Here is a 22030-nt window from a genome sequence, read left to right as displayed (position 1 = left end):
TCTCTGCCTCACAGGTTGAAGCAATTCTCCTGCCTCAGCCTCCCAAGTAGCTGGGACTACAGGTGTATGGCACTGTGCCCGGCTAATTTTTATATTTTCAGTTCAGTAGAGGCAGGGTTTCACCATGTTGCCCAGGCTGGTCTCTAACTCCTGACCTCAGGCAATCTACCTGCCTCAGCCTCCCAAAGTGCTAGGATTACAGGCATGAGCTGCCATGCCTGGCCAAGGGAAACTTACAAAGTACCTATGCCTGGGTTCTTGCTTGGATGAGTTTAATTGGAACCTCTGCTGGAGGAACACATACAGGGTTTTAAAGCACATCCAGGTGATTTTAATGCCAGCCAGAGTTAAAAATCACTAATAGAACTTACACTGTAGCGTTCAGCTCTGGGGAGAGGGGCAGTGGTTAGTGGGCTTTTGGCCCTTGTGAATAATATTGTTTCTAAGGGGAAATGTGTTTAGGTTTAAATTCCAGATGCCAGGCACTAGCCAGCCCCCACACCCTGTATCCCACCCACCCACGTCTGCAACACTTATTTTGTCAATGGAAGTGGGAGGCACAATAGCTGGTGGAGCTTCCCCCTCCACCCCGAGTTCCAATGGGAGGCCCCCATTCCGTTCCTAGTGTGGTGAGGGCCATCCAGTCACGTGTGGGATACTTGAGTGTTTCCAAGTCAGGGAGTTCTTACTCAAGATTGGTTAAAGCTGAAAGAAAAGAGAAAACAAACTGTGTCAACGTGAGTCTCACTTGGATAAAAAATAAATAAACATACAATAAGTAAAAGAAACAATGTATCAATAATAAATGCCAGAGATGGAGGCTCTATAAGAAATGGCAGAACCTTCAAGTCAACAAACAGGGTCGGGCACCGTGACTCATGCCTGTAATCCCAACACTTTGGGAGGCTGAGGCAGGTGGATCACGAGATCAAGAGATCGAGACCATCCTGGCCATCGCGGTGAAACCTCGTCTCTACTAAAACTACAAAAATTAGCCGGGCGTAGTGGCACGTGCCAGTAGTCCCAGCTACTCGGGAGGCTGAGGCGGGAGAGTCGCTTGAACCCAGGAGACGGAGGTTGCAGGGAGCCGAGATGGCACCACTGCACTCCAGCCTCCATGGAGATAGAGCAAGACTGTCTCAAAAAACAAACAAACAAACAGGGAAGACACAGGCCTGGAAATGAAGTTGAAATGTGGCTTAACAATTCCATACTAGGAAATCTGTTGTGCCAAGACATCAAGAAAACTGGTTTTTTAAAGCTGTGTTAACTTGTGTTAGAGCTGCCAGACATAGAGAGATCATTCCAATCAAACCAATACACAGCCATTTCTCCTGGGGAAAAAGGGACAGGATGGAGCTTGAGCACTAAACATTGGAAAAACTCAGCAACACATGAGGCTACTGAAGACTCCACGCAAACCTCTGCGGCCCACACGCCCCACCCACGAGCCGGCAACTGAAGGGTTAGGTCCCACTTCCTACGGATTCCGTGGAGATATGCACATGGGAAGCAGGATGCTGCCTGTGAACAACACCCAGGGAGACAGTTGGCAGCAGCACAAAGCTTCGTGAAATCCTTGAAGCCAACAAGACAGATCAGAACAGGCCAGAGGGTACAGCCAAAAACCTGTTGTTTCTTCACCTCTTCCAGCATCACACAATATAAAATCGATCAAATAACTGAATTACACCAGCCAGAGCCTAGGGAGGATTATATAAATGGAGCCATTGTCTGGTGGCAAGGCAGGCTCCTCTGAATTCCCCTCTGAAGAGACTCTCCGGCCAGCAAAGGGGAGCCAGGGCTCTGGTGTCCAGCTGGTGGGCCCTGGGTCTGCACAAGACAGAATCACAGCTCATCCTTGCTGAGTAGGTTTCTCCTACCATGAGGGTGGCTACTCCATGAGGGGCAGCCGGGTGGAAGAAGTCTGCACATCAGCCACCCTCTCTTACTCTAATTAGTAACAGGACAACACAGTTGTGCCTAAATTATTTGAATTCCTTTGTAAATCAGGCTCCATAGTTACCAAGATTGGAGATCTTTGCACATTCTCTCAGAATAAGGGGTTCACAGAGGGGCCCAGGAGGAGTAAGAAAGACGGCCGCCCAGCCAGGGGAGAAGTGGGGCATGCTCCAGGATCCAGGGTAGCCATAGCAACACCCTAGGCAAAGCAGCAACTCCAGAGATCTGATCTTGTCCTTCAACAGCATGTGCTGTTGCTTCCATAATGGCAAGTCAACCATTCTCTGTTCAGATGCTACGGCCTCTTCAACAAATTCATCCATCTCATGGCTTCTGCCTTCTCACAGCTTCTGTTTCTTGTGCCATCTGCTTACTTGTCTCTATGTGCCTCTTAGCTTCTGCACATCTCTAGAATCTGGCATATTTGAATGGCACTTAGTGACACTAAGAGAGACTGATTAGTTCCATTAATTACTACTCTCTATGAACCTCTCTTATTGGACAGAAATCTCACTGCAGCCTCTCACTGGCTGCCTTTTGAGTCCTCCGGACCAGACTGCCAAGGTCAGAATAGAACAGGGTCATTGTGCAAAGCATGGCACCCCATGCATAAGGAATCGCCCGTGGCTTTGTTCAGGCAAAACACCTTGTACAGGACAATCTCAGCCTCCCTTGCTCTGTGACCCTGCTTTCCTTTTGTCAGTTTAAGACACACACACTCCTGGACAAGACACTAAAGCTATCATGAGCAGTGCACAGGAAAGCGTTGCATTACTAGAAGAGAAAGAAGTCAAGCGGCTTCTAGAGTCAAATATCAAGGATTCTGGATTCTCATATGATAAAGTTAAAAATTACTGCACTGAGGGTGAGTCAGGTGCAAAGGGAAGAATAGACTGTTAGAGAAGGGTAAGTAACAATTATCCAGTGCTGGCCCTGGGTCAAGCTGTGACCCGAGGAGTTAAGCACTCAACCAGCATTAACCACTACACGTACCTCATGACATTCTGATGTCACTTGGGGCAGTCTGGCAAACCTGTTTGTTGACTGACTTCAAAGGACTTCCAACCCTTTCTCCCTTAACCACTATCACAGAAGCTGAAAAAGACTTTTCCAACTTCCCTCACAGGTGAGGAGTCTTGTAATCCTGTTCTGGCCAATAAAATACAATGGGAAGTCATGTGGGAGTTTTGGAAAAGTTGTTCCTTTTCAGAGAAAAGGAGGAAGAAGCCTTAGAACATAGACCCTTTCCCCATGCATATACTTAAAAAAAAAAAAAATCCTGCTATCATCTCCCACTTCCACCCCCTGCTTTCTGCTGGGAATGAAGACTTAATACCTGGAGAGGCTGATGTCTTCTTATAAGTTGAGGCAACAAATATGAAGATGAAATTAAAGATAGTGAACTTGTCAAAAAGAGCATGGGTTCCTGTTGAGCAGCTGAATCAACAAATCAACACCAGCTGCATATCCAAACTGATACAAGTAATATCACTATCCCCATCTTTTATAGAAGAAAAATGAGGGTGGGTAAGCAACTGGTCAAAGATCTCTTAGCTACAAAGGGCTTAGTTCAAAACCAAGCCTGTTGATTCCAGACACCGATCCATCATGATATGCTCCTCTCCAGACAGAAGAAACCTCAGAATTGAAAAGTTCATATTTAGAAGGACCCTTAAGACTCTGTAGCCCACTTCCTTCCAATTAAGAGATAAGGTGCACAGTGGTTAAGTGCTGGGTCCAAGTCTATTGACTTTTGCCTCCTGAAGCTGAATCCTGACACTCATCCAGTGTTCTTTACATTATCCCATGCTCTCTCTCCCGGGAAAAATAAGAGACTATAATTCCTGTATAGTACCGTGGTGGCTTCTACATTGCCTTAGCTAAGGATTTGTCATCTTGATTCATTTTGGGCCTCTGACACCACAGAAACCAAGACAGAAGAAAGGACAATAGTATTGTATTTCAGAAAGTTATCATGCTGGCCACATTACACTTCAATGTATTTAGACTATATTAAGCCAAGATATTTTATACCAGAAAATGTTACCTGAGAAGGAGTATTATTAGTGGCTTTTGCAATATTCACTCTAGGAGCCGGCAGCACAATCCCCGGAGGGAGAACAGTATTGCATTTGTAAAGCAATGGCAGACGCCATCCCTGAGGCAATTTCCATTATTAAGCTGCTCAAAAATAAATACATAAATAAACCAAACAAAACAAAACTCTCCAATTTTCTAAAGAACTCAAGAAAATGAAAAGGTTTTTTTACACACATTTGCCACCTTCCCATAGTTTGTTGGCCATGGTGAAGACTTCGGTTTTGAAAACCCAACTCTAAACATCTTTTTTCTTCCACACTCTGGCTCCTTTTCAAGCATCTCTTAACTCTCCCCAAAAGCTGCCATCATCCTATGATTGATGCATTTCTGGAGATTCAGCTGAACTTGTCTGTTCACATTATCCAGCTGTTCAGTGCCTGTGGTTTTCACTAATGGTAGTTATATTTGATCATTCCCTTCTTGCCCCTAAACTTTCTGGCAATGCTCAAGAAAAATGTGGAATGCAACTAGTACTGAGGGCCCTGCAAATTTAGCAAAGTTTAGGATAGGAAAACGTTCTGCATTTGCAATAATATAGGATTCAGGAGAAAACAAGAAGACTCGTTCATTTATTTGTTCCACTAATAAATGTTGAGGACCTGTTGTATGCCAAGGTCTCTGCTCAGCACTCTAGATGCTTTATTCCATTTAATAATGCTGCAAACTTAGAAGTTAAGCACTTCTATTATGCTCACTTTAATCAGGAAATTAAGGCTTAGCAAAATAGAATAGCTTAACCAATGCAAAATATGATGGGGGACTTCAAGAAGCTTACAATCTAGTAGGGGAGGTAGCAGGTGGTACACACACACACACACACACACACACACACACACTCCAACACAAAGCAGAATATATTCAATAGGTGATCCAGTTTCAGAGCTCAGAGAAAGATATTGCATTCAGGCCTCACGGAAAAGATTGCATTTAATGGGGTTCTAGAAGATGGGTCAGATTGCTGCAAAGAGAAATAAAAGAAAAGCAGATCCCAGCGCAGTAGAAGGAATGATGTAAGTAAAAGGGTGGTAGCACAGAAATATAGAACATGCTTGTAAATGGAGGATAAGCCAGTTTAGTAAGAGCAAAGGGTACAGGAATAGAGTAAAGGTGTTAGGACTGGTAAGGTAGGTTGGGTACAGGTCATGAGGTACCTACAATGTCTGTCTCAACCTGGAAATTATCAGAATCACAAAGAGGAGCCACTGAGTGGTTTTAGGAACCCATGATACTGTCCCAAGGCAGTAAGAAGAGTGTGTTTAACAGTAATACAAAGCATGGAAAAGGAGGTGAGGCTGATGACTGCCACTCCAGGCAGCCAGCAAGCACACAATGCCGTGGCAAACAGTGAAGGCCTGAGCCACGGTGGAAGTGATGAGGATGGAAAGAAGACCACAGACACAAGACCAATGGCAAAAACACCTGGCAATGGACAAGTGGGTGAATGAGGTGTCAAGAAATGATCAGATGCTGCTGTTGCCATGAATACACATCCAGACAAAGCTCAGTGTCTGGGGGTAAACTGTCAAACAAAAAAATAGCAGTGTGAAGAACTTCCAGTTTAAAATGACACCTGCCTGGCAGTCCGTGACTCAACCTCTCCCAATTTCCCAGTAAATATACATACATTCCCCACCACATGTTTTAAATAATTAAATTCAAAATTAGCGTAAATACAAAAATGGAATTGCCAAAATGTGGAGAAACATTTTCACCAACTTCAAGACAGAGGAAGGTGGATTCAGAGAAACAGTGAATGGCCAAGCTACAGGTGCTTTCCTGAGGCAGGGAAACCCAAACATGGAAAAGAAAGTGAGGTGGCTTCTGGTCCTTTCCCACTGTCTGCCCTGTCTCAAAGGCCCAGGTCAGTGCTGAACAGTAAGTTCTATTGTGCAAGTGTTTGTTTCTAAGGTGCCAGAATAAAACACCAATCACCTGTTCTCCACCGTGTCCTCTCCCACTAACCCCACCCCACTCACATTTTCTATCTCATCTGTGAACTGAAAGCAATGAGCAGGAAGCTGTTGGGGTCTAGAATCATGCTCTGCATCCTAGGGGATGCAGCCCTCATACTGAAGCTACATAAGCAAGAAAAAAGACTCTAAGGAATCCAACAACACTGTGTGCTGGGCTTCTAAATTTCTACCAACTCCCTTAATTCAAAGTGTCAAATAATCAAGCAAGAGAGTGAGATCTCATTTCTCTACAGCAGAGCCACAAAATCTGTGTATTGGCAAACACTGAATGCAGAAGGAACTTGTCTAATCTAAGGATTAGTAAACAACAAACTAAATAGACGGCCTATGAAACAAAGTATGAAACCTCAGGGGAAAGGGAACAATATCCCGAGGATCAAGAAGATGAACACACCTTTGAAAATGATTTACTCTCAAAAAAAGGAGAAAATAGTATGAAACATTTTCATTATTTTCAGTAGGATCTAAGAATATATGGCCTCTCTGAAACAGGAGCAGAAAGCCAAAAAGCTGACCTGAAAGAACGTGATGAGATGAAAAGACAACGCCATGGAATGTAAAGACAATAAACCCAGGTGAAAAGGAAGCTGGATGAGATAAGGAAGCTGAAATTACAATATGAGAAATGAAGTCAGCACTGTGGGCAGTAAAACGGACCTTGGGAAATCTAACCAGTAATATGCAGAATGGAGTTGACAGAAGATAAAAGGGGGAGGGAAGGCAAAAAAAAAAAAGTGTCATTTTTTAAGGCAAATGGGAAGATGATATTTGTAAAGCACAAAGAAAGGAAATTCAATCTGCAAATAATAGATATTACCAAAGACAAGAACAAAGAACCAAGTTACCAAGACAAAGAACCAAAACACAGTAGGACCGGAGCAATGATCACAGATGAAATTTGAATGTAGTAGACATAAACTTCTCTAAGAAATCTACTTAATTTTTCTGTCTCAGGACTGTTGTCTTTAAAGTGGGGGTTTAAATCATAATGCAGAGAGTTTTATGAATACTTGAAGGAGCGCCTATATGTTATTTTCTTGGCTTCAATATGGGTAGATAGTAAATGCTAGGTAACATCAGTTGTGATTTATTATTACTCTATAATAGCTCATACAAATTAGTGAACAGAAAAAAATAAAAGTACTGAAAACGTGATGAGTTAATTCATGAAATAAAACTATGAATAGCATTTAGTTTTTCTTTCTTTAATCATGATGCTCTACATTGAGAAAAGTGTGCTGAAATCCCACTCCTTTGCTGGTGGGACTCTAAATTTGTTCAACCTTACCTTTGATATTTGTAGATCAAGGAGGTTAAAGAGATTTATATTTTTGTTATGGACTGAAGGCTTGTGTCCCCCAGAAATTCACATGTTAAAGCCCTAACCCCCAATGTGACTGTATTTGGAGACAAAGTCTGGGAGGAAGTGATAAAGGTTAAATGATGTCATAAGGGTGGGGCCATAACTAATTAACTGATAGGACTGGTGGTCATATAAGAAGAGGAAGAGACACCAGAGCTGTCCCTCCACCATGTAAGAATACAGCAAGAAGGCTGCCATCTGCAAACCAGGAAGAGAGCCCTCACCAGAGCTGGCACCTTGATCTGGGACTTCCAACCTCAAGACCTGTGAGAAAATAAATTTCTGTTGTTTAAGCCACCAAATCTGCAGTATTTTGTTACGACACCCTAAACAAACTAATACGATTCTTTAACCAGAATCTCTTTCTAGGGGTCTATCCTAAAGAAGTAATCAGTGAAGCAGGCAAGGATTGAGGATGTAGCCTGTAGCATTACTGGAGTAGTTAAAAATAACCTCAATCTCTAACAACAGATGTTTGGAAAAGTACAAAATACACATCATTGAGTCTTTTGCAATCATAAAAGCAAATCGTAAGGCTTATTTAATGGTGCAGTGGAATAATTGTTATCTAATATTAATAAAAAAGTAGAGCAAACTCTGTATCAATATGATTCTCATTTTGTTAAATTATTTATCAAGTATATCCACATAGAGAAAAGAATAAAAGGACATACATCAAAAAATTTTTAAAAATCAACTGGGCATGGAATATTATCTCCAATAGTAGAATTACAAGTAGGTCTTTTCTTTTTCTTTTTTTTTCTTTCTTTCTTTTTTTTTTTTTTTGAGGTGTTGTAAATCTTCAACAATCATCCTGCATTATTTTTACAATAATAAAATGCATTTTCTTTTTAAACAAAACCTATGAATCTTGCTTCTGTCATTAGCTTGGAAAAGGAGAGCCTTGTTTCTTCATATTATGCTTATGTCCTGCCTGTAAAGTTTTAGAGATATTATCTAGGTTATGCACCTGCATTCATAAAATAATGTCATAAAGAAGTTTTCATTCCGGATGCTGGCGTTGTAACTGTGTTGGTAACTCCTGATGATCTTACCTACAATCCCCAAACAATTGGGCATGTACGTACCTAGGAGTTCTATAATAGAGCTTAGCAAAATTCTTGCTTTTGTCTTTAAGATATATCAGCCCAGTTGGGTGAGGTGGCTCATGCTTGTAATCCCAACAGTTTAGGAAGCTGAGTTAGGAGGATTGCTTGAGCTCAGGAGTTCAGGACCTGCCCAGCCCAGGCAACATAGCAAGAGCTAGTTGCTAACTAAAAATATTTAAAATAAACTAGTCATGATGGTGTGCTCCTGTAGTCCCAGGTACTCGGGAGGCTGAGGTAGGAGGATCACTTAAGTCCGGGAGGGCAAGGCTGTAGTGAGCTGTGATCACACCACTGCACTCTAGCCTGGGTGACAGAGTGAGACCTTGTCTCAAAAAAATAAAAAATAAAATAAGGTGTATCAGTCCCAAATCAGATCAGTTTCCTTCGAATTTCAAAAAAGTAAGTAAAGTAAACATGAGTATTTTCTTGAAAAAGACACCACAAATATACCAAAATGGAAAATATTTTGTAGAAGAGGGAAGAAATTTACTCTAGATTGTTTCAGAAGAAGGAACTAGAATCAAAGGGTGAAGCCAGAGGAAGGAAGATTTTGATGCAGAACTAAGAACTCACTAATTAGAGATTCCTTGCAAAGTATAAGTCCCCCATTACTGGTGATTAATAGCAAACAGATGACCATGTGTTTGGAAGGAAAACAGAAAGGTTTTAATAAAAATAAATAGGTTTATATAAAATAAAAGTTATTTATTTATATATTTTTATTTTTTTACATCTCCCAAGTCTCCATCATTCACAGAAAGACAATTTCTACATTAAATTTGAACCAAACTGAAAGGCAGACTAGATAATCTTTAAGGCAAAGTAGCTATATCATTTTTGGTCTCAACTGAGCACTTTTGAGAGAAAAGAAGTGATAATAATTACACTGAGACAGGGAATTTCGGGTTAAACGGAAATGTATGATCATCCTACTCTAGGGTCTCTTCCAACTCTTTGACACTAACTAACTTCTATGTTCCTCAACCTGAAGTGTTTAATCCGTGCTTCAGAGGCTAAACTGTTTCAGCACCTACCTTTGACTGGCTTAATTAAAATGGTCAAACATTCTGGTGTACAACCTTCCTTTGAATGGCTGAAGCAGAGAGGAGGAGAAATGCCAAATTCCCCCAATAATTGGTCTTGGAGAAAAGAGAGAAGTGAGCACAGGTAATTGGAAGCCTACAAGGCACATGGCAGTGGCAACCCCAGAATTATTTTGAGTTCCAGTTAGCAGTATACCTAGGTGATTACTACTTGGATATTTCAGTGTTTCCCAAGTGTAGCTGGAATGTGTGGCTCTGACTGGTTTTCCAGCTGGAAATGTTACAGAAACAGGAAGACTTCTGCTTTCATGTGTCTTGTTGCATCCTGCCTCTGCTTGACAGTCATGTACATCTCTTCCACTGTGCTTTAGGATGGACATGAGTAATTTAGGATGAGCTACAGCAACACTCACAGAATCAGCCCTGCAACAAACAAGGCCACCCCCAAGGACACCCTGTGTGGTTTCACTGTGGATGATCACAGGGCCATCAGTTGGAAACAGGTGATAGAGAAGAGGTTAAAGGTAGGCTTTTGTGGGCACCTATTGATGTGATATGATTTTTTAAGGGTCCCTACGTTTTCTGAACATCTCCTCATTGGCCTCTCAAAAGTACCATGAGCTAAGGCATCATGCTCTTATATTTCCTATTGGAATGCATAAGCGTTTTATCCTAGAAATAAGACAGGAATTGACTTGTGATCAATAGTGTTGATATCCCTGAACTCAGACTAGAAACTCTCCCAGGGCAGAGAGTCTTTTTGTCTTTTCATGTGTTCTCGCGGCTTGGCAAAGAGTAGGGGGTAATGGTGTTGGTATAATAGTGTTGATAGTAATCATCATAATGGCTATTTTTTTAAGAAGAGAAGTTGTTTATTACAAACAGAAAGGGCAGGGCTGCCGAGAGAAGTTAGGAGAATTTTGAGAGGGAAAGAAACCTTGTAATGACCCACAGATGCTATCAAACGCGAACCCAGTTAGGACTGCTCAGCAAATAATTTTGAGCAGCTGAAAAGCACTCGGTCTATGCATGAGACTTAGTCTATTTCTGCTACTGTGACAAAATACCTTAGACTTGGTAATTTATAAAAAACAGAAATTTGTTTCTTACAATTCTGGAGGCTGGAGAGTCTAAGATAAAAACACCAGCATTTACTGTCTGGTAAGAGCCTTTTTGCTGCAAACTCATGTGGCAGAAGGAGTAAATGCTGTGTTCTCACATGATGGAAGGGCAAAAAGGGACAAATAGACTCCCTCAAGCCCTTGTATAAAGGCACGAATTCCATTCATGAGGGCAGAGCCTTCATGATCTAATCACCTCCCAAAGGCCCCAGCCTTAAAATTATTGCATTAGGAATTCATTTTCAAATTGAAGTTTGGAGGGAGAAAGGAAAAGATCTAAAGGAGACTAGAAGCCTCTGACATGAATTAAATACAGCTGAAGACAAACCATGCCTGGTTAGAAATTTTACCTAAAGTTTGGGAAATACAGAGAGAACAAAGGTGACACTATACCTGAGCAGAGAACCAGGTCACATTCCCAAAAACCAAGAAGATGAGCTCTTTCTAGAGAGGTTTGTGTGTCAATTAATGGGTGATTGATTTAAATTGCAAGGAAAGAGTATATATTCTAAGGCATCCTTATTAAACTCTGGCAATTGAGCAGGAGGGAAGAACAAAATGTGCAGCTTATCTAAAAGCTAAATGGCGATAGCTTCAACTCTTTGTACCTTCAAGAAAGCCAGCACTTCCTTGAAGTTGTTCTAGCATCAATCCAGCATCAAGCTCCTCACCACAGTCAAAATCAGAGAACGTATTCTGTTTTTATAGGACAGCAAAACTGAGATATTTCATAGTGACCCTTGACCTGTTAAACCAGCCTCACCTCTAAGCTTTCCAAATAACAGCCAATAAGACGGCAACAACGAAAGCTCCTGGAATGAAGCCAAGCTATCATTTGAGGAGCAATGTCCAGGCCTGAACACCTCCCTGGGTACTGAGCTGACAAGGAGAAAAGGACAGTAGTAACGAGGCAACTTTTTTGTTAAGTATCAGCCAGGGCAGGTACATTCTAGGGGTCCAACGCACTTCCCATGTTCCCAGGAGCACAGCTTCAAGCAACTTGAAATAGGTAGGTACCTTGGGGACCTGAGTACTGCTGGCAGACTGGTGAGGCTCCAGAAATAGAATATGTGCAGTCTTCTTTCTAGCAAAGGTTATGCGTTTTTCAGAAAATCCATCAGGCAAGGTAAGAATAACCTGGCATAACAGGTGCTGTGGGCAGTTACAAACTGAAGAACAACCTACATGTGAGTATCTACTGAGGAAAGTACAATGTACCTCTCTCCTGACAGACTAGAGATGTTGCCATCTTCATGAAGGATGCCAATGTGAAGCTAATAAGCATCACTAAATACTGCTTTTTCCAATAGAAAACACTGTACTAGGAGCCAGGAGACTTTGGCTCCAGTGCCCACTTTTCCACCAACTTGCCCTGTGACCATGGACAAGTTACTTTTCTCTTAATTTCCATGCCCAAAGCAGTGAATTAATGATACCTTCCTTTCCGGCTCCAGTTAAGTCTTGATCACAGAGCTGGGCACAGTGGTTCACACCTATAATCCCAGCACTTTGGGAGGTCAAGGTGGGCCGATCACCTGAGGTCAGGAGTTAGAGACCAGCCTGGCCAACATGGCAAAACCCTGTCTCTACTAAACATATAAAATTAGCTGGGTGTGGTGGTGGGAGCCTGTAATCTCAGCTACTTGGGAGGCTGAGGCAGGAGAATCGCTTGAACCCGTGAGGTGGATACACCTTTGCAATCCAGCCTGGGCAACAGGAGTGAAACTCCGTATCAAAAAAAAAAAAAAAAAAAGTCTTGATCACAGGAGTATTGAATGAAATAATGTCTGTGAAAATTAGACAGTAGAATTCAAATGTAAGGCATTGTTATAATTCAACTGAAGACAGTTTTGTAGGATAAAAGCTAAACTAGTGGACCCAGTGTGGTGGCTCACACCTCTAATCCTAGCACTTTAGGAGATCGAGCCCAGCAGATCGCTTGAGCCCGGGAGTTTGAGACCAGCCTGGGCAACATGGTAAAACCCCAGCTCCACAAAAAATACATACAAAAAAAAAATTAGCCAGGCATGGTGGCACATGCCTGTAGTCCCAGCTACTCCGGAGGGTGAAGTGGGAGGATCACCTGAGACAGGGAGTTCAAGGCTGCAGTGAGCCAGGATTGTGCCACTGCACTCCAGCCTAGGTGACAGAGTGAGACCCTGTTTCAGGAAACAAACAAACAACAGCAAAAAATCCTAAACTAAATAATAGTGTTATATGTTGAAAGAGGCAAAACAGAAAATCCTTGCAAATATTTCTCAACTAAGAAGACAACTTCGAATCATTTTCTTCTAAATAGTACCTTACGCCATGAAAAGAGCCTGCCAATGCCTTCCAAACAATCCTATTTATCACTTGAAAACTCAGGCTATGTGGCTGGAATTGATGAGCCAGCCTCTTTACTCTATGATTTCTATCCCTACCTTCCCTCCCTAATACTGTACACAGAAGTGGGTGAGTGTAACTCCTGGCAAATGAACAGACAGGAGTGTCAAATCCCAGGACTGGCTACTATCCCCTCACCTCCATTCCCCTGTCCCAGAATCATAGAGACTTTTGAAACTTATGTGTTTTTCCATAATCTTCACCATGTGCACTCATTTCTACCCGTCCTTTCATAATTGAGTAGTGAAGAAGATAATTTATAAACACTCATGCCTCCATGGCTCCAAAAAAAAACTCAAAGTTCCAAAGAGACATGGAGGCAGAAAACATTTAAGCATAACCAGGGGGTGGTGGTAGAAAGCTGCAGGCCTCAGAAGGAATTTACTTGAGACTACATGGGCTCTGCCTCTACAAAGTCCAGCTGCTGTGAACTATTCATTTGTTGGCAGAATTTGCACTGAGTCCATGGGACAAACATTTACTCTCTAGAAGTTTCCCTGGATTATCTCTTCAGGCTTTATCATCCATTTATAAGATTAAAAATCCTATCACATAAAACTTGGCTCTAGAAATGTGAAACTAACCAATGTTGTTTTTCAAAAGTTCTCTGAAAAATAAAATGGATTATGCAGGAAAATTTTATAAATGGAAAATATTGCATATACAGAGTTTGAGGCAATCTAGGACATTTTAAGCCAGGAAGCAGATGGAATAAGAGCAATATAAATTACTGTAACTGTATTCTGCCAACTGCAAAGTGACTCTAACGCCAAACAGAACTTCTCCCCAACTTGTTGACTGCATACATATTTGTTTTTAATTTACACTTGATAGAGTTTGGTGAGATGTTTGGAGTTTGAATGATAGAATCTACAGGTCTAGGGAACACCAAATGTAGCCAAACCACCCACCAAGTATCCAATTAAGGAAGCAAGCACATAATGTACAAAAAGGTGTTTTAAGTGAAAAATAATATTCACACATGTTATGTAAGTCAATTAACAAAAACTGTGCCTGTGGCAATTTTTAAGGAATGTCTTACAAATAGGAAGTACATTAAATACTGAACAGAAGGACAAAACTTCATCAGCAGTCCTTCCTGGCCTTGGTGCTCTCAACATGATCTCCAGCCTGTCCCTTAGATGTCTTGGCAGCTTCCTAAAGGAAGAGTCTTGGCCTCTGGTCTTCAGACTCAGAGAAAGTTTTAATCCTGACTCAGTTCACTCTAGGCCATCAATTCAGGGCTCAGTAAGATTTGTCCAAATTACCCTGACTGGAGTCAATCAATGCAGTCCTAGGAGAAGCTAACCAGCTAATTTTCAAAGGAGGAGGGAGAGGTTGACAGATTTTTCACTGCAGTGCAAACTGTAGTAAAGGGACAATCTGATGACTTCTTGGTGAATCTTTCTCTGCTCCATATTCCAGTAAGGTGCTCGGGCCTTGAGCCATTTCCTTGGGCTAGATTTGAGCTAGGATGCAATTTCATCAGCAGGCTATTTTTAACCAAGGCAGTCTAGAAACCAGCCTCAGGGGCCTTGTGCTGAGATAAATTCACACAAATCACTCCCCAACCCACTGACCAGCAAGACTCCTGTTTGGGCAAGAAATCTTGCTCCATAGCCTAAATTATGACAGCCTTGAATTTTCAAAGCCCAGATTTTCAATGACAAGCCACTTTAGAGTCTGGATGATAAGAATGGAATGAAGATTTCCTCTGCATCTGCAGTCTCTCCTCCCAACCACATAAATATAGGGTAGCACAGAACTGCATATTCGTGATAAAACAAACAGGCACTACAAGGTATTTGCTGCATTCTTACATTTTTTTTAATAGGCAAGACCTCTTTACTCTTTACTCTTTTATCTCTGCCCCTTGCCCAGTTTCAGACCTCATGCACTGCCACTATCAGGTAGAAAGGCTCAGGAATCAGCATCTGGAAATATGTTAATTTTGCATGAAAATGGAGGATGATAGCAGAAATTACAAAGAGACTACACACTAGAAGCATCTGTTCATTACAGCATTTTAACGTGCAATTACGGAACAGCATGAAGCAGGGTGGATGAGGAGGAGGGTGCCCAGGGAAGGCGCCCTCCACCCCAGATGTGAAGAGGGCAGGCAACTTTGGAGGGATCTGGGAGAGACAAACCAGGGAAATGAAACTGGCTTAACTCACTCAGATGTAGAAGAGCACATGCCCTGACATCACAGGCAAGGTGAGAGGAATTAGAACTCCCCGTCCCTAGGAAGCACAATTTCAGCCTTCATTCAGATCTCTACAGCAGTGAGAAAGAATGCAAGGATATTCTTCTGGAATCCCAGGAAGACTGGAAAGACAGCACATCTGACCCAGTACCCATGTGCAAAAACTCAGTCTGTGCCAAGCAAATGCAAAGATGCAGACTTTCATACAATCATACACTGTGATCATTTATCAATGTCCTTGAGGAGTCATAGTCAACACAATGGCATAGTTTGCCATAGGCCTCTGCCCTTCAGAACTCAACCAGTCTCTTGGCAGCTGCTTCTAGAATGGGGATTGGGGGTGCAGTCCACCATGAGGGTTTTGAGGCTACTGGGCAACTTCAGGCACCTCACAGCTTCTCCTTCTGAGACAATTCCCACCACAACAAACCTGTATGCCTACGGAAGTGGCGAAGGTAACTACCATCCCAGAAGTAAATGGTACATACCATTAGGGTTAAACCCAGTGCTGAAGATTTGTAAATTCCATTTCCTGCAAAGTTTCTGGGGGAGAAAAGTGGGTGGGACTGTAGAGTGCAAACATGACAACATTCATGTACCTCAGAGGACAGTGGAAAGAAATGGCTAATAAAAATTATTACAAATCACTTCACACACATAAAGTGCTTTATAATAAACATTAGTACTTTAATTCCATGCTGCTTGTTTCTAGATTTTAAGAGTCAAGCTGAAAGAGTAAAAGTAGTAAGCTTCATATTCTGTCGTTTTCTAGTTTTAAGCAAAGGAAGAAAGGAAGGAAAGAGAAAGAAAGCCCGAGAAGTTAACTTTTCAGTTGCTTCTTATGTAACAGGAGCCTGTGAACTGCACCAGAAATTAATTGAAGGAAAAGTAACTGTAGGGGAATTGCTTGGAGAACTGCCAGAAGGGTTTTAACAGCTGGAAGTTGAAAAGTGATTAATTTTGACAGCAATAAAAGCCTCATGTTCATACATAATTATGCTTAGATTTGTGGGCTGCTGGAATTTTTTTCTATGCACTATTAACCTTTTGCTGTCCAAATTGGAATTTAGATACTTTAAATGAGTCTTGATTTTTAAACTGAATAATAATTTGCTTTCCATGGCATTGACTCATCTCAAGACATGGAAGGCTTCAGGGGAAACACAGGAGAATAACATGCAAGTAGGAAATAGCTTCACATACCCTTCTGAGTATTTTTGAAACTTAATAGAAATAAAGGCATCTCATTTTCCCCTATGCAGGAACAACAACAACAGCAACAACAATAAAGCATTGAGGAAAAAGCATTCAGAACAAACAGGACAAGATACTGAAGCAGTGGTATGTTGTCAACTCTACAATTCAGCTGAATTCATAGCACTAGGAAATAGAGACAAAACTGTAAGAAGATATTCATTATGGTTTAAAGGTCCCCTCTAAAATTCATGTTGAAAACTTAATCCTGAATGTGGCAGTATTGAGAGGTGACGCCTTTAAAAGGTGATCGGACCATGAGGGTAGAGCCATTCATGGATTAATGGATTTTCAGGTTAATGGATTAATGGGTTATTACAGGAGTGGGACTGGCGGTTTTATAAAAAGAGGAAGAAAGACATGAGCCAGCATGCTCAGCTCCTTCACCATGTGATGCCCTATGCCACCTTGGAACTCTGCAGGGTCTCAGCAAGAAGGCTGTCATAAGATATGACCCTTCAGTCTTGGACATCCCTACCTTCGGAACTATAAAAAATTAATTGTGTTTCTTATAAATTATCCAGTCTCAGGTATTCTCTTACGAGGAAAAGAAAGTGGACTAAGACAATATTATAATGCTACATTCAAAAATATTGACTAGCATAGGATTAAACTGAGTTATAGAACTGCAGTATGGCTAATTAGCTATCAAAGCTTAGACACATCACTTAATTTCTCTGTGACTTCTCTGTTTCCTACATAGGAAGAGAGGCTGGAGTAAATAATTTAGAATATCACACTCACTCTAATATCCAATTATTTTAAATCATCTGTTTTGGGATTAGCCATATTCTGACTTTTTTTCTCTTAGACACCTTTACTATTCTTGTATCAACCAGTTTGACCAGATAGAGTGAAATCTTGGTAATATAAAATATTTTCAAAATAATTAGAAATAGTTAATATTTAGTAACAATAATAGCAATTTGCAAAGCACTATTCTAGGAACTTTATAAATATTTGACATAGATACCTATATAGCTATAATATTATATGTCAATCCTCACAACCATCATATCAGACAGGATTGTTATTCTATTATTACAATTATTATTATTATTCCCACTTTACAGAAACTGAAACAGTAGAGTGGTTACATGACTTCCCAAAGTCAATTGATACCAAGTGGGAGTGCAAAGATTTTGGGAGTTTCCTATTATTCCTAAGAAAATATATGTTATTGTAGACACAGTAAATTTATGTCACGAATGGTGGAACAGAAATAAGAACAATGAACCTGAACTCAAAAGAACTAGATTTAGCCTTGGTGCTTTCATTTTCTGCACTGTTACCTTGAACAGTTCATCAACTTTTCCATTCCAGCTTCCTTACTTGTAAAGTACAGGAGTCCTCTAAATCAGTGGCTCTCAAGATGAGGTAGCCAAACCAGTGGCATCGCTATTATATGGGAACTGGTTAGCAATGCAAATTCTTGGATCCAACTCAATTAAGTTATTAATTCTCGGATAGGTCCAAGACCTACCAAATTATAGTTTGTAGGCATAGGGTCCAGCAGTCTCTATTTTGACAAGCTCACCAAGTGATCACAATGCATGCTAACGTTTGGGAACCAGTGGTCTAGGTGATCACTAAATTACCTTCCGATTCTCACATTCTCTAATTCCATCTCTGACTGCCTGGTTTCAGGTCATTGAATTTCAAACTAATGTGGTTCTGCTCTATTTAAATACCTCTTTCCTGATTATTTGTGCCAGAGGATGGGATACCTAATGTTGGCTCACTGGAATGATTTTTTCTTTAGTTATCATCAGAGCATTACAGAAGAATGAGGTTACTGTGAATGTTTTGTTACCTCAAGCAAAAGTGTAAGATTGAATTCCAAAGCCAGAACCTCAACAGAATCTGAGTTCTTAATCCAACGCCATGCCCCACGTGGAGGCTTAATAAATCCTTGTTGCTACCTGAGGCAAACGACATCCAAGCTAAGATTAGCAGCCTGGAGGAGTTGGCATGTGTTTGCTCCCATATTCCCAAATGTGCCAGAATCAGACCTGCCTGTCTCCTCCAAGTCAAGAGGGCAGCACCTACAGATAGAATGTCCTATTTACCTCTTAATTTAGCGCTCCCATTGCCATAGTGTTACCTGACAAATAACAACTCACTTGAAATCAGAAGCCTGGACAAACAAACAATTCCAAAGGTATTCACATTTATTTGAGACCCGATTTTAAATGGGCCTTCACCTTGTTCTCTTTCAGTAACCGCCTGCTCTTCAGCAGTGGCAGAGGAATACCTTCAAGTTTCAGGGCCAACCATGATATGAATGCCCAATGCCTCATACTTAATAAACCCTCCTGTAAAAGCAGAACGCCAGGTGACTGCATACCCTGATATACAATACTATAAACAGTAGAAGAGCAAAGACTGGTGTCTGCTTCCTTTGTATTTCTCATGACACCTCATTAACATAAACCATTGTTTGTTGGTTTTCTTAAAAAGATACAACTAGAAGAAAGAGGTAGAAATGCAAACTCCATCAGATTTCAAAACTTTCTGAGAAAAAAATAGAAACTTAGGAAAGAATAATATATTGAGAGGAAAGATGGGCACATAAAGAAATACAAACTTGTTAGGAGTTACAGTTATGAAGGTGGAGTTTCACTCCTTAGGGCCAAGTAAGTCTAAGACATATGTGGAATAGCTCTACTCTTTTGTTTTATGTGAGTGAAAAACCATAAATATTTATTCTAGGCCATCCCAGAGACTAACAATTTTACATTTGGCCATAATAAATATGAGAAGGCCTAAAAAAATTTACAAACCATTTCCCAATCCAAGTTTACTTCAAATGATGTGTTAACAAATGCATTACATTCTTTTATTAAAATTAGGTATAATTTTCCAACTTGATATCTGTATATTGTGATAGCTGCAAAAAGAAGTCAAGCTGACATTTTGGGATTTATTCTGGACTATCATGCACAGTATACTAAGTAGGTGCTATTATTGTCTCTGTCTTACAGATGGAGAAACTGAGGCACAGAGAAGCTAACACAGCCAAAGTCTCAAAATTAACTAGCAAATAAAGTAGCTTAGATTCAAAACAGCAACTCTCTCTCCAGAGTTTATGCTCCTTGATAGTCACAGCACTCTTGTTTCATTTATTCTAGATATCACTTAGGAATGCTTTGGTGGCAAGTAACAGAAAACCCAACTGAGAGTGACTCTTAAAAATAGGAATTCATGTGGTCAGGTGTGGTAGTTCACACCTGTTATCCCAGCACTTTGGAAGGCCAAAATTGGCAGATCACCTGAGGTCAGGAGTTGGGGAGCAGCCTGACCAACATGGTGAAACCCTGTCTTTACTAAAAATAGAAAAATTAGCCAGGCATAGTGGTGCATGCCTGTAATCCCAGCAACTTCAGAGGCTGAGGCAGGAGAATTGTTTGAACCTGGAAGGTGGAGGTTGCAGTGAGCTGAGATTGCACCACTGCACTCCAGCCTGGATGACAGAGGGAGACTCCATCTCAAACCAAAAAAAAAAAAAAAGTAGGAATTCGTTTTTCTCACTGAGCAGCAAGTATGGAGAAAAGCAACTGCTGGGGGGTTCAGTTGCTCTCTATGCCCTCAGGGACCCAGGCACTCTCAATTCCACTGATCCATCATCTTAGAATCCTCATGCCTACCATGTCACGGTCCTTGCTGTTTTAGATAGTACCTCCCCATTTCAGGGAGGTAGAAGGTGTAGGAGAAAAATGCCTTCTTGGGGGATTTTGTCTTTTTCCATTTGGGAAACTACACTCACCTCTCTGGACTGTCCTTTACATCTCACTAGCCAAAACAGGATCACACCCTCATCCTTCACCCAACGAAAGGTCAAGCAAAGTGAGATGATGGTGACTGGTTTTAACTAATCATGCTTTATACTGGGGGCCTGGAAAAAAGGCTGAAAGTCATGAGCCTCTACCCAGCTCCTGAATAAATTAGACTTTTTTTTTTAGTGAGAAAGGAGAGTGGGCAGAAAGGGGAATGAGTGTTGGATGACAATAGACAGTGTCTGCCACACTCCCCTACTTTGGATTTTTGGTTGCTCTTCATTGTTCAATACCCGATTCCCTTGAACTGTGGGAAGGCACTGTGCTAAGAAGTGGGAATAAAGACAAAAACCATAATCTCTATATGGTTATAAATTACTGAAAGGCTTCATTTGAGAGAACCTATTGCATACCCAATTTTAAACAAAGAGGGGAAAGAACTTAAGTGATGTATGGCTGAGTTGGCAAATGGCTGTCAAGAGAATCCAAGAGGCCTTACTTTGGCTATGAGTACACAACAGGTGAGACAAAACAAGCCCCAAGGTACTAAGACTGTAAAATGACAGAAAGGACAAGCCTTGTGTACGTGCTTAAAAATAGAGTGTACATTCAGTATTCTCATAGCATTAAAAACACAGAGTTGGTTTATACCCACAAGTAATCATAGTATAAACTGGATTTCTCCAGGCCTTCCCTGCTGCTGGGTATAGATAGAATCATGCAAAAGTAATGACTCAAACTTCCCTGGCACATGTCTCTACCAGCCCCTGCTTTGTGTTTCTGGGAGTCCCCACGAAGTCCAGAAAAGTGCATACAAACAATCCCCATCCCACTGGGATTGCCCCTGCTCTGGCTTGACCCAGTGCTACATAATGGCTTGGATCAGCCATGAAGGAGCAACCCTCTTTCCTTCATGCACCCACTGTCTCAAGGGTCTGAAAACAGTGCAGCTAGCACCTCCTCTCCCTAGGACCCAAACATGTGGCCACAGGGCTGGGCTGGGCACAGATTCAAGTGATAGTGACTGTGATCAACTCAGTATCTCTTCTCTTCCTCAAATATTATAGCTTACCGTTGCATCAAATCATCTTGTCTGGCTCTTTCTTCCCTTAGGACAACTGACTAATCATCTCTGTCCTAGGAACTTATTCTTAGGAAATAGCCAGACACATGGCCAAAAATATGCATAGAGAGTCAATTACAGAGCTCTTGATAATGGTTAAGAAAAAAAAACACCTGAATTTTATCAGTAGGAGACTGGTTAAATTAATTACAGCATATTCATTTTGAAAAATAATAAGCATTCATTTAAAATGATGAGGTACATCTACATTTACTGATGAGGAAAGATATGATATAAGGTTGAACTGGGAAGAAAGTATGATCTCATTTTTATAAAAATATAAGTAAACACATGCTCACATGAATGTATGTGCATTAATGTGTGCACACACAAAAAAATAGAAGTTATCTTTGGACAACAAGATAAGGGTATTTTTGCTGTTTTCTTTGTATCTTAAACAGGAATGTTTTTATAAGAAGTGTGTATTGCTTTGATAATCATAAAAAGATAAAGCCATATCTACTTTGAAATATAATTATTTTAATAAAATAGGCTTTAGTAATTGATCCATTCTTTAGGGTGAAATTGTGGAGGGGTATAAAATCTCCATTTAGCGATATCATTTAATAGAAGGACTGTCTAGTCATTTACTGGAAATTCCTGGGTAATGTGTAG

General features: G+C 40.9%; 1 long non-coding RNA gene across 1 annotated transcript in view; it reads right to left on the bottom strand.

Moving 5' to 3' along the window:
- Positions 1-559: 559 nt before the first annotated feature.
- Positions 560-22030, bottom strand: part of LOC105524133 — a 170200-nt gene continuing 148729 nt past the window's right edge. Inside the window, exon 3 of the long non-coding RNA XR_001003702.1 lies at positions 560-705. This is a non-coding gene — a long non-coding RNA (uncharacterized LOC105524133). The remainder of the gene's footprint in view (positions 706-22030) is intronic.

This window comes from Colobus angolensis, unplaced genomic scaffold, assembly GCF_000951035.1.
Source record: "Colobus angolensis palliatus isolate OR3802 unplaced genomic scaffold, Cang.pa_1.0 Scaffold49, whole genome shotgun sequence".
NCBI classification, from domain to species: domain Eukaryota; kingdom Metazoa; phylum Chordata; class Mammalia; order Primates; family Cercopithecidae; genus Colobus; species Colobus angolensis.
This window is presented reverse-complemented; position numbering and strand designations above follow the sequence as displayed.